General features: G+C 47.1%; 1 long non-coding RNA gene across 3 annotated transcripts in view; it reads left to right on the forward strand.

Annotated features, from left to right (window-relative positions):
• Positions 1-1,812, forward strand: part of LOC311121740 — a 3,169-nt gene extending 1,357 nt beyond the window's left edge. Inside the window, exons 1-3 of one of the 3 annotated variants that reach the window (XR_014612346.1) lie at positions 85-858; positions 999-1,178; positions 1,779-1,812. This is a non-coding gene — a long non-coding RNA (uncharacterized lncRNA). Of the gene's footprint in view, positions 1-82; positions 859-998; positions 1,179-1,778 lie in introns of those variants that run through there. The other 2 variants (XR_014612344.1, XR_014612345.1) reach the window with 2 other exon arrangements.
• The last annotated feature ends 11,415 nt before the right edge of the window (positions 1,813-13,227 follow it).

Here is a 13,227-nt window from a genome sequence, read left to right on the forward strand (position 1 = left end):
GGTTCGATCCCCGGGACCACCCATACACAAAAATGTATGCACGCATGACTGTAAGTCGCTTTGGATAAAAGCGTCTGCTAAATGGCTTATTATTATTATTTTTATTATTATATGCTTACCTTACCTGTTTACATTGATGCCAATATGTCTATCCCTCTCCACAATCGCTATGGGAGTTTGGCTCGGAATATTGACTTGGGTGAGTGCACCCCAGCCCCTACAATGAACACAAGTGAGAGACAGATTATTAATAGACCTATTAATAGAGATGTACAATTGTCAGCAAGCCGAAGACCAGATGACATATATTCACTTGTTGAGGAAATGGACATCTTGGGTTTCGAGCATTGTCGAGTAGTGACACCTACAATATTACAAGGAAATCACCAGATTCTTTAGAAAGTAAACATTTCACTGTAATGTCTGTACCTACAATGTGACCAATAAAAGTTGATTTGATTTGCAAGGGTCCCGTTCACAGCACACACTCGCTCTAACACTCTAACACGTAGCCTGGGTCGTTTTGACCCCAGCCAGGACAGGAGAGGACAACGCTAGGGGTCATACAGCCACTCGCTCTAACACATAGGCACTGACACGTAGCCTGGGTCTTTTTGACCCGGACAGGACAGCGGGAGGAGATATACAGCCACTCACTCTAACACGTAGCCTGGGTATTTTGACCCGGACAGGACAACGGGAGGGTTAATGGACTGTTATTTTAAGCTTGGGGTTGTGATTAGCGGATCAAAGTATGTAACATTTTGTCTCTGCTCTTCTAGCTTGATGTTTGTCAACATTTCCCCAGAGGCAGACCGCTTCCCGGAGACCCTGAACTCTCTGCGGTTTGCCAGCAAGGTCAGAGTGGCCTCACACTATTTAATTTTTTTAACACCACATACAATTCACTCAAGAACATGTTCATATGCTGTGCATATTTAGTTTAAATATCTGAATAACAATGGCATATTTGTAACTGTTTATTTATTCTGTTGCAGGTGAAGGATTGTGTTATTGGCACAGCATCAGCTAACGAAGTAAAAGCCCACAAGAAGTAAACCGGAAGTAAAAAGGGGGAAATGTAAATGGACTATTTTTTAAATATAATTTGCATCAATAAAGTTGTACAAACATGGTCTCTTTTTTGTTTTCTTGAGTAAGGCAGCTTCAAAATGCAGGTGTTTCAGCCTAGCTCAGTAAGGCAGCTTCAAAATGCAGGTGTTTCAGCCTAGCTCAGTAAGGCAGCTCCAACATGCAGGTGTTTCAGCCTAGCTCAGTAAGGCAGCTTCAAAATGCAGGTGTTTCAGCCTAGCTCAGTAAGGCAGCTTCAAAATGCAGGTGTTTCAGCCTAGCTCAGTAAGGCAGCTTCAAAATGCAGGTGTTTCAGCCTAGCTCAGTAAGGCAGCTCCAACATGCAGGTGTTTCAGCCTAGCTCAGTAAGGCAGCTTCAAAATGCAGGTGTTTCAGCCTAGCTCAGTAAGGCAGCTCCAACATGCAGGTGTTTCAGCCTAGCTCAGTAAGGCAGCTCCAACATGCAGGTGTTTCAGCCTAGCTCAGTAAGGCAGCTTCAAAATGCAGGTGTTTCAGCCTAGCTCAGTAAGGCAGCTCCAACATGCAGGTGTTTCAGCCTAGCTCAGTAAGGCAGCTTCAAAATGCAGGTGTTTCAGCCTAGCTCAGTAAGGCAGCTCCAACATGCAGGTGTTTCAGCCTAGCTCAGTAAGGCAGCTCCAACATGCAGGTGTTTCAGCCTAGCTCAGTAAGGCAGCTCCAACATGCAGGTGTTTCAGCCTAGCTCAGTGCTTTGTGTGGTGGGGCAGCCAGCAGAAAATACGGAGCGTAGGGGTCACTACGTTGCTGCCAATCCAGCATGACTTCTGCCGCGTTCAAAACAACTGGAAACTCAGATACAACTCGCTCCGACTGGGAAAATACGGAGCGTAGGGGTCACTACGTTGCTGCCAATCCAGCATGACTTCTGCCGCGTTCAAAACAACTGGAAACTCAGATAAAACTCGCTCCGACTGGGAAAATACGGAAAATAATTGAGCGGTCATCCAACTCTGAATTCTAAGTCGGGATTTCGGGCCTATTTCTAGAGCCCACAAGAAGGACCGCCGTGCCTACAATAAACCTACTCCTAAACTACCCGTTGAACAACAGTATCATAGACAACTTTCACACATTCAAAATCCACATGCACAAACCTCCAGTCCTATTTCACAACTCATGACCATCCATAGTACCAATATTGTCTATGCCATAACATGCACACTATGCCACAACATTTATATAGGAGAAACCGGTCACACAGTCCTGACACGCCTCAAACAGCACCTCTACACAATTAGAAAAAACATATTACAAACACACCTGGTCCAACATTTTCAAATTCACCCAACAACTTCCCTCCATATTACCGGTCTGGAGATGAAATCCACCTGGACCAGAGGCCAGAGAAAAGCGGCCGAATCCAGGTGGATTTCAAAACGTAATACTTTGGCTCCACTGGGGATGAATATCAAGGAATAAATAAAAAACATTAACACTTTTGAGTTCTCAAGACCGGGCAAAGGTGCAATAGGCCCGTGCAACCTAAAGGTTTGAAACCAGTACAAACATAAACCCTCTCTAACCCTAACCCTAACCCTAATATTCCCTTGCCCCTCACCTTAACCCTAACCCCAACCTCAGTGACACCAGTGCCTAAAACCTAACCCTAAAGTCCTCTACCTAACCTTAACCCTAACCCTAACCTCAGAGACACCGGTGCCTAAACCTAACCTCAGTGACACCGATGCCTAAAACTTAATTCCTTCCCTTCCCGTTTTGGGGATTTTTTTGTAATGTCTTGTCCTGTCCTTGTCTCTCCTGTATTTTTTATTTTTTGTATATGTTTTTTTTAGATTTCATTGAAACATAAAGCATGATATATATATAGCTCCTGTGCTCGTGCACACTTAACACCCACTTGGTGTGAAGAATTTGTCCCCTACCTAACCCTAACCCAGCAAACGCATACCTATTCACTATAGATGTGGGGAGGTGGCACTGACTGTATCAAATAACCTCTTACCTAATTTGAATAAATCCTCAATAAAAAAAGTTGTTTTAATAACTTCTGTTTTGTTTAATTGATTATGTATTTATTAATTATTAATTTCTAATTTCTGATTGGATTGCTGTGTTTTATTTTTAATTGCATGATAATTATTTTTATTTATATTTGCCAACATCAGCACTTAGAACCTTTTTGAGGTAAAAAATAGATATTTATTAATTAATTTATTCATTTATTTTGTTATGATTTTGAGGATCTAAATGTTTTGAGGATTGGTGTTGTTGGTGTCATCTCCTCCCAACTAAAAGGAAATTGTATCTAGTTTACAAACATTTCAGACATGTTAAATACCATGCACCTGGCCATGGTGGTCCAGTGGTTAGGGTATGGGGAAAGTTAGCAGTCATTTGCTGGTTCGAATCCCCCAAGGGGGGAAAAAAAGGAAAAAACCTATGTTTTGTGTGTTCCATTGAGAAAGGCACTTGGTGCCAACTATTTTATGGTACGTTGTTGATGGGAATTCAGGCCATCTAGTGACCATCAACAAACATTTCGGGGAACTACCCTTTATTCTGGTTGGATGTTTTTGAGCTTGCAGCCAGCCAGGAACCCTTGGTGTCACAGCAATACTCCCCAATCCCTTGGCTAGCACTCCTACTACCAAGTTATATAAATATAGCAATGTTTCAGTTAAAATCTTGGAAAGGATTTCACCTCTATCTTTCTCACCAACAGGAGGCGCCAGATCAGGGGGTAAGACTAGGACAGGGCAGCTCCAGGGTCAAATGACGATTGATGGGCCAAACAATGGGCAACACCCTAAAAACATCCAATCTGAGCCCTCCCAAAAAGACAGCATGCCACTGCCAGTCCAAGACCCTTGTACAACTGGTGCCTCAATACACCCACCCCAGCACCAACCCCCATCCCCAGCAACCCTACAGAAACTGTCGTATCACAAAGCCAGACCAAAATACAAGGTGGTGGATTGGAATTTTGAGGGAAACAAACCAATACTGGTGTTGGGAGACTCCAATGTGAACAGAATCCCTCCATTCCACAACCCAGACATACAAGTCGACAGCTACCCCGGGGCAACTTTTTATCATTTCACAAAGGTCCTGGAGAAAACAGCGGTTCATGTAGACACCAGTATGGTGGTTCACTCGGTGGGCATAAACACATATGGATAATGACCCATACAAAACCTCAATCAAGCAGATTGCATCAATGCACAAGGAAGCCAGAGTCACTTTCCCTAACGCAATTATCTACATCCCCATCATTAAACACTCACACCTTTCACCAGACCAGAAACCTTAAAGTTATTAATGGTTACATCACTACATATTGCCCATTTCTCTTGGAGATACCCCATGACACATTTCACACAACAGCAGATCTGATACACTGGACAACCACAGCAGACCTGATCCACTGGACAACAACCACAGCAGACCTGATACACTGGACAACAACCACAGCAGACCTGATCCACTGGACAACAACCACAGCAGACCTGATACACTGGACAACAACCACAGCAGACCTGATCCACTGGACAACAACCACAGCAGACCTGATACACTGGACAACAACCACAGCAGACCTGATCCACTGGACAACAACCACAGCAGACCTGATACACTGGACAACAACTACAGCAGACCTGATACACTGGACAACAACCACAGCAGACCTGATCCACTGGACAACAACCACAGCAGACCCGATACACTGGACAACAACCACAGCAGACCTGATACACTGGACAACAACCACAGCAGACCTGATACACTGGACAACAACCACAGCAGACCTGATCAACTGGACAACAACCACAGCAGACCTGATACACTGGACAACAACCACAGCAGACCTGATCCACTGGACAACAACCACAGCAGACCTGATACACTGGACAACAACCACAGCAGACCTGATCCACTGGACAACAACCACAGCAGACCTGATACACTGGACAACAACCACAGCAGACCTGATACACTGGACAACAACCACAGCAGACCTGATCCACTGGACAACAACCACAGCAGACCCGATACACTGGACAACAACCACAGCAGACCTGATACACTGGACAACAACCACAGCAGACCTGATACACTGGACAACAACCACAGCAGACCTGATCCACTGGACAACAACCACAGCAGACCTGATACACTGGACAACAACCACAGCAGACCTGATCCACTGGACAACAACCACAGCAGACCTGATACACTGGACAACAACCACAGCAGACCTGATCCACTGGACAACAACCACAGCAGACCTGATCCACTGGACAACAACCACAGCAGACCTGATACACTGGACAACAACCACAGCAGACCTGATCCACTGGACAACAACCACAGCAGACCTGATCCACTGGACAACAACCACAGCAGACCTGATACACTGGACAACCACAGCAGACCTGATACACTGGACAACAACCACAGCAGACCTGATCCACTGGACAACAACCACAGCAGACCTGATCCACTGGACAACAACCACAGCAGACCTGATACACTGGACAACAACCACAGCAGACCTGATCCACTGGACAACAACCACAGCAGACCTGATCCACTGGACAACAACCACAGCAGACCTGATCCACTGGACAACCACAGCAGACCTGATACACTGGACAACAACCACAGCAGACCTGATCCACTGGACAACAACCACAGCAGACCTGATACACTGGACAACAACCACAGCAGACCTGATCCACTGGACAACAACCACAGCAGACCTGATCCACTGGACAACAACCACAGCAGACCTGATACACTGGACAACAACCACAGCAGACCTGATCCACTGGACAACAACCACAGCAGACCTGATCCACTGGACAACAACCACAGCAGACCTGATACACTGGACAACAACCACAGCAGACCTGATCCACTGGACAACAACCACAGCAGACCTGATACACTGGACAACAACCACAGCAGACCTGATCCACTGGACAACAACCACAGCAGACCTGATCCACTGGACAACAACCACAGCAGACCTGATCCACTGGACAACAACCACAGCAGACCTGATACACTGGACAACAACCACAGCAGACCTGATCCACTGGACAACAACCACAGCAGACCCGATACACTGGACAACAACCACAGCAGACCTGATACACTGGACAACAACCACAGCAGACCTGATACACTGGACAACAACCACAGCAGACCTGATCCACTGGACAACAACCACAGCAGACCTGATACACTGGACAACAACCACAGCAGACCTGATCCACTGGACAACAACCACAGCAGACCTGATCCACTGGACAACAACCACAGCAGACCTGATACACTGGACAACAACCACAGCAGACCTGATCCACTGGACAACAACCACAGCAGACCTGATCCACTGGACAACAACCACAGCAGACCTGATACACTGGACAACCACAGCAGACCTGATACACTGGACAACAACCACAGCAGACCTGATCCACTGGACAACAACCACAGCAGACCTGATCCACTGGACAACAACCACAGCAGACCTGATACACTGGACAACAACCACAGCAGACCTGATCCACTGGACAACAACCACAGCAGACCTGATCCACTGGACAACAACCACAGCAGACCTGATCCACTGGACAACAACCACAGCAGACCTGATACACTGGACAACCACAGCAGACCTGATCCACTGGACAACAACCACAGCAGACCTGATCCACTGGACAACAACCACAGCAGACCTGATACACTGGACAACAACCACAGCAGACCTGATCCACTGGACAACAACCACAGCAGACCTGATACACTGGACAACAACCACAGCAGACCTGATCCACTGGACAACAACCACAGCAGACCTGATACACTGGACAACAACCACAGCAGACCTGATCCACTGGACAACAACCACAGCAGACCTGATCCACTGGACAACAACCACAGCAGACCTGATACACTGGACAACAACCACAGCAGACCTGATCCACTGGACAACAACCACAGCAGACCTGATCCACTGGACAACAACCACAGCAGACCTGATACACTGGACAACCACAGCAGACCTGATACACTGGACAACAACCACAGCAGACCTGATCCACTGGACAACAACCACAGCAGACCTGATCCACTGGACAACAACCACAGCAGACCTGATACACTGGACAACAACCACAGCAGACCTGATCCACTGGACAACAACCACAGCAGACCTGATCCACTGGACAACAACCACAGCAGACCTGATCCACTGGACAACAACCACAGCAGACCTGATACACTGGACAACCACAGCAGACCTGATCCACTGGACAACAACCACAGCAGACCTGATCCACTGGACAACAACCACAGCAGACCTGATACACTGGACAACAACCACAGCAGACCTGATCCACTGGACAACAACCACAGCAGACCTGATACACTGGACAACAACCACAGCAGACCTGATCCACTGGACAACAACCACAGCAGACCTGATACACTGGACAACAACCACAGCAGACCTGATCCACTGGACAACAACCACAGCAGACCTGATACACTGGACAACAACCACAGCAGACCTGATCCACTGGACAACAACCACAGCAGATCTCTTTTTTAAGAATTGGTGTTATCAGCTAAATTTATAATCGGTTCTAACCACAACTTGGAACAACCAAGCTGCACCATTTTGACTTATCCCCAACCCCCTTCCCTCTCCCCCAACCCCCTTCCCTCTCCCCCAACCCCCTTCCCTCTCCCCCAACCCCCTTCCCTCTCCCCCAACCCCCTTCCCTCTCCCCCTCCCTTCCTCCTCCAGTTCCTTCCTTAGATCCTCCAGCAGAGGGGGCAGTTCCCCCCCTCCTTATCAAACATCATCTCCTGGAGACAGGGTTGTCATTCATTCCACGTCCAATCAAGTTCGACTGGGAGGAACTTCATAGGGACACCCACAAATACCATAGACGACTTAAACTTCTCTACTATTTTGACTATCGGACAAATGATAACTACTTACCATTCACCCTTCCTTCGACCTGGGAACCTAAACTGTCCCAGGTAGACAGGAGGGTCCAGAATCTAATCAGAGTGGACCAAGACACCCTTCACAACTACCACACCCAGGCAGATAGACAGGACAACCTCACTTGTATAGAAAGACAAGCCATAAAAGAACTTATAAACAACCCTCACATAATATTGAAACCAGCAGATAAGGGATCAAAAACAGTGATCCTAGACAAACATCAATACACATATGAGGCAAACAGACAGTTATCCAACACCAAGTACTATGTACCAATAGAAGACAGCCTACAACCACAGACTCAGACTAAGCTACGCCGAATCATACAAACACTTTATGATAAACGGTACATCAATAAGAAACAACAAGACTTTCTATTTGGACCAGACACCCCACGACCCAGACTGTTTTACCTACTTTGTAAAATTCACAAAGAACCAGACTCCTGGACAATTCCCCATGAAGTTCCTCCTGGCAGGCCCTTGTATCAGACTGCAATAGTGAATCGTACAACATAGCTCAATATATTGACCATCATATCAACCCTCTCTCCACTAGACACCCCAGCTACCTCAGACACTTACCACTTCCTTGAGAAGATTAAACCCATAGTTGTTCCCTCCCAAACATACATATTCACTATAGACATTGATAGCTTATATACCAACATAAATACAGCAACAGGAATACAGACGGTCAGAAATCTACTCCATGCACACCCAGATAGGAATAGACCAGACAATGAATTACTACAATTATTAGAAATTAGCCTCACACACAACGATTTTATTTTCAATGATAGGCACTACTTACAGGTGGAGGGAACGGCTATGGGGAAGAAATTTGCCCCTGCATATGTAAACATCTACATGGCTGAATGGGAGAGAGAGGCATTGGCCAAGTGCCCACATCAAGCCACATTTTATTACAGATTTCTAGATGACATCATAGGAGCCTGGCCTCATGACATCCAACTATTCACTGAATTCATCAGCATTCTCAACAGTCATCACCCGTCCATTAAGGTTAAATACACAATAGATCCATGTGAAGTACATTTCTTGGATACTACATTCTTCTTTAATCAGATAAACCAATCCCAAAAAACATTGCTCACTAAAGTTTATTTCAAACCAACAGATACACATGCTCTACTCCATAAACACAGTTATCATCCCAAACATACATTTAAAGGCATCGTCAAATCACAAATTATACGGTTCCATAGGATATCCCCCTGTAAACAGGATCTGGAAAAAGCAATTCAAACTCTATTTCATACACTTAGACAAAGAGGCTACTCCAAATGATATCTCAGAACCATAAAAACCAGCACCTTGGCGGTTAGGTATAGGTTGAGGAATCCACAGGGTCAATCTGGAGCCTATCGGATGCTGTACAGAGACCGGGGGGTAGGGCACTCCGGGGGGTAGGGCACTCCGGGGGGTAGGGCACTCCGGGGGGAAGGGCAGTCCGGGGGGTAGGGCACTCCGGGGGGTAGGGCACTCCGGGGGGTAGGGCACTCCGGGGGGTAGGGCACTCCGGGGGGTAGGGCACTCCGGGGGGTAGGGCAGTCCGGGGGGTAGGGCACTCCGCTTGCCGAGCAGGAGCATCGAGGGGTCTGGGCACAACCAGCCCAGGAAGATGTAGTGAGAATTTGTTGTAGTGGTGGCTAGTGATATAGTCAGGGCCATGTTGTAGTGGTGGCTAGTGATATAGTCAGGGCCATGTTGTAGTGGTGGCTAGTGATATAGTCAGGGCCATGTTGTAGTGGTGGCTAGTGATATAGTCAGGGCCATGTTGTAGTGGTGACTAGTGATATAGTCAGGGCCATGTTGTAGTGGTGGCTAGTGATATAGTCAGGACCATGTTGTAGTGGTGGCTAGTGATATAGTCAGGGCCATGTTGTAGTGGTGGCTAGTGATATAGTCAGGGCCATGTTGTAGTGGTGGCTAGTGATATAGTCAGGGCCATGTTGTAGTGGTGATATAGTCAGGGCCATGTTGTAGTGGTGACTAGTGATATAGTCAGGGCCATTGTTGTGACTAGTGATATAGTCAGGACCATGTTGTAGTGGTGGCTAGTGATATAGTCAGGGCCATGTTGTAGTGGTGACTAGTGATATAGTCAGGGCCATGTTGTAGTGGTGGCTAGTGATATAGTCAGGGCCATTGTTGTGACTAGTGATATAGTCAGGGCCATGTTGTAGTGGTGGCTAGTGATATAGTCAGGGCCATTGTTGTGACTAGTGATATAGTCAGGACCATGTTGTAGTGGTGGCTAGTGATATAGTCAGGGCCATGTTGTAGTGGTGACTAGTGATATAGTCAGGGCCATTGTTGTGACTAGTGATATAGTCAGGGCCATGTTGTAGTGGTGGCTAGTGATATAGTCAGGGCCATGTTGTAGTGGTGGCTAGTGATATAGTCAGGGCCATGTTGTAGTGGTGGCTAGTGATATAGTCAGGGCCATGTTGTAGTGGTGGCTAGTGATATAGTCAGGGCCATGTTGTAGTGGTGACTAGTGATATAGTCAGGGCCATGTTGTAGTGGTGATATAGTCAGGGCCATGTTGTAGTGGTGGCTAGTGATATAGTCAGGGCCATGTTGTAGTGGTGGCTAGTGATATAGTCAGGGCCATGTTGTAGTGGTGACTAGTGATATAGTCAGGGCCATGTTGTAGTGGTGATATAGTCAGGGCCATGTTGTAGTGGTGGCTAGTGATATAGTCAGGGCCATGTTGTAGTGGTGATATAGTCAGGGCCATGTTGTAGTGGTGGCTAGTGATATAGTCAGGGCCATGTTGTAGTGGTGACTAGTGATATAGTCAGGGCCATGTTGTAGTGGTGACTAGTGATATAGTCAGGGCCATGTTGTAGTGGTGGCTAGTGATATAGTCAGGGCCATGTTGTAGTGGTGGCTAGTGATATAGTCAGGGCCATGTTGTAGTGGTGATATAGTCAGGGCCATGTTGTAGTGGTGGCTAGTGATATAGTCAGGGCCATGTTGTAGTGGTGACTAGTGATATAGTCAGGGCCATGTTGTAGTGGTGGCTAGTGATATAGTCAGGGCCATGTTGTAGTGGTGGCTAGTGATATAGTCAGGGCCATTGTTGTAGTGGTGACTAGTGATATAGTCAGGGCCATGTTGTAGTGGTGGCTAGTGATATAGTCAGGGCCATGTTGTAGTGGTGACTAGTGATATAGTCAGGGCCATGTTGTAGTGGTGGCTAGTGATATAGTCAGGGCCATGTTGTAGTGGTGACTAGTGATATAGTCAGGGCCATGTTGTAGTGGTGGCTAGTGATATAGTCAGGGCCATGTTGTAGTGGTGATATAGTCAGGGCCATGTTGTAGTGGTGACTAGTGATATAGTCAGGGCCATGTTGTAGTGGTGGCTAGTGATATAGTCAGGGCCATGTTGTAGTGGTGGCTAGTGATATAGTCAGGGCCATGTTGTAGTGGTGGCTAGTGATATAGTCAGGGCCATGTTGTAGTGGTGGCTAGTGATATAGTCAGGGCCATGTTGTAGTGGTGACTAGTGATATAGTCAGGGCCATGTTGTAGTGGTGGCTAGTGATATAGTCAGGGCCATGTTGTAGTGGTGGCTAGTGATATAGTCAGGGCCATGTTGTAGTGGTGGCTAGTGATATAGTCAGGGCCATGTTGTAGTGGTGACTAGTGATATAGTCAGGGCCATGTTGTAGTGGTGACTAGTGATATAGTCAGGGCCATGTTGTAGTGGTGGCTAGTGATATAGTCAGGGCCATGTTGTAGTGGTGATATAGTCAGGGCCATGTTGTAGTGGTGGCTAGTGATATAGTCAGGGCCATGTTGTAGTGGTGGCTAGTGATATAGTCAGGGCCATGTTGTAGTGGTGACTAGTGATATAGTCAGGGCCATGTTGTAGTGGTGACTAGTGATATAGTCAGGGCCATGTTGTAGTGGTGACTAGTGATATAGTCAGGGCCATGTTGTAGTGGTGGCTAGTGATATAGTCAGGGCCATGTTGTAGTGGTGACTAGTGATATAGTCAGGGCCATGTTGTAGTGGTGGCTAGTGATATAGTCAGGGCCATGTTGTAGTGGTGACTAGTGATATAGTCAGGGCCATGTTGTAGTGGTGACTAGTGATATAGTCAGGGCCATGTTGTAGTGGTGATATAGTCAGGGCCATGTTGTAGTGGTGACTAGTGATATAGTCAGGGCCATGTTGTAGTGGTGGCTAGTGATATAGTCAGGGCCATGTTGTAGTGGTGGCTAGTGATATAGTCAGGGCCATGTTGTAGTGGTGATATAGTCAGGGCCATGTTGTAGTGGTGGCTAGTGATATAGTCAGGGCCATGTTGTAGTGGTGATATAGTCAGGGCCATGTTGTAGTGGTGACTAGTGATATAGTCAGGGCCATGTTGTAGTGGTGGCTAGTGATATAGTCAGGGCCATGTTGTAGTGGTGACTAGTGATATAGTCAGGGCCATGTTGTAGTGGTGATATAGTCAGGGCCATTTTGTAGTGGTGACTAGTGATATAGTCAGGGCCATGTTGTAGTGGTGATATAGTCAGGGCCATGTTGTAGTGGTGGCTAGTGATATAGTCAGGGCCATGTTGTAGTGGTGACTAGTGATATAGTCAGGGCCATGTTGTAGTGGTGGCTAGTGATATAGTCAGGTTCATTGTTGACCCTTCGTTGCCCACTTTGATCACACCCACAAAACATAAGTCTGTCAATCACTCTTTCTGACCACAACTTTCATTAGAGGTTCTGGAGGCACTGCCAAATACCCCCCTTCCCCTGACCTTAACCCTGACCCTAACCTTAACCCTTACCCTAACCCGGGTTCGTATCCTGTTCCCACCCCTAACCCTACTCCTAACCCTAACCTTAACCCTTACCCTAACCCGGGTTCGTATCCTGTTCCCACCCCTAACCCTACTCCTAACCCTAACCCTGACTCTCTGCCTCTGACCCTATTACGGGGGCTGAGTCACTGGCTTACTAGTGCTCTTCCATGCCGTCCCTAGGAAGGGTGCGTCACTTGAGTGTGTTGAGTCACAGACGTGATCTTCCTGTCCGGTTTTGCGTCCCCTCGGGCTCGTGCGGTGGAGGAGATCTTGGTGGGCTATACTCAGCCTTG

The sequence above is a fragment of the Coregonus lavaretus genome (genome assembly GCF_964263955.1).
Source record: "Coregonus lavaretus genome assembly, contig: HAP1_SCAFFOLD_453, whole genome shotgun sequence".
NCBI classification, from domain to species: domain Eukaryota; kingdom Metazoa; phylum Chordata; class Actinopteri; order Salmoniformes; family Salmonidae; genus Coregonus; species Coregonus lavaretus.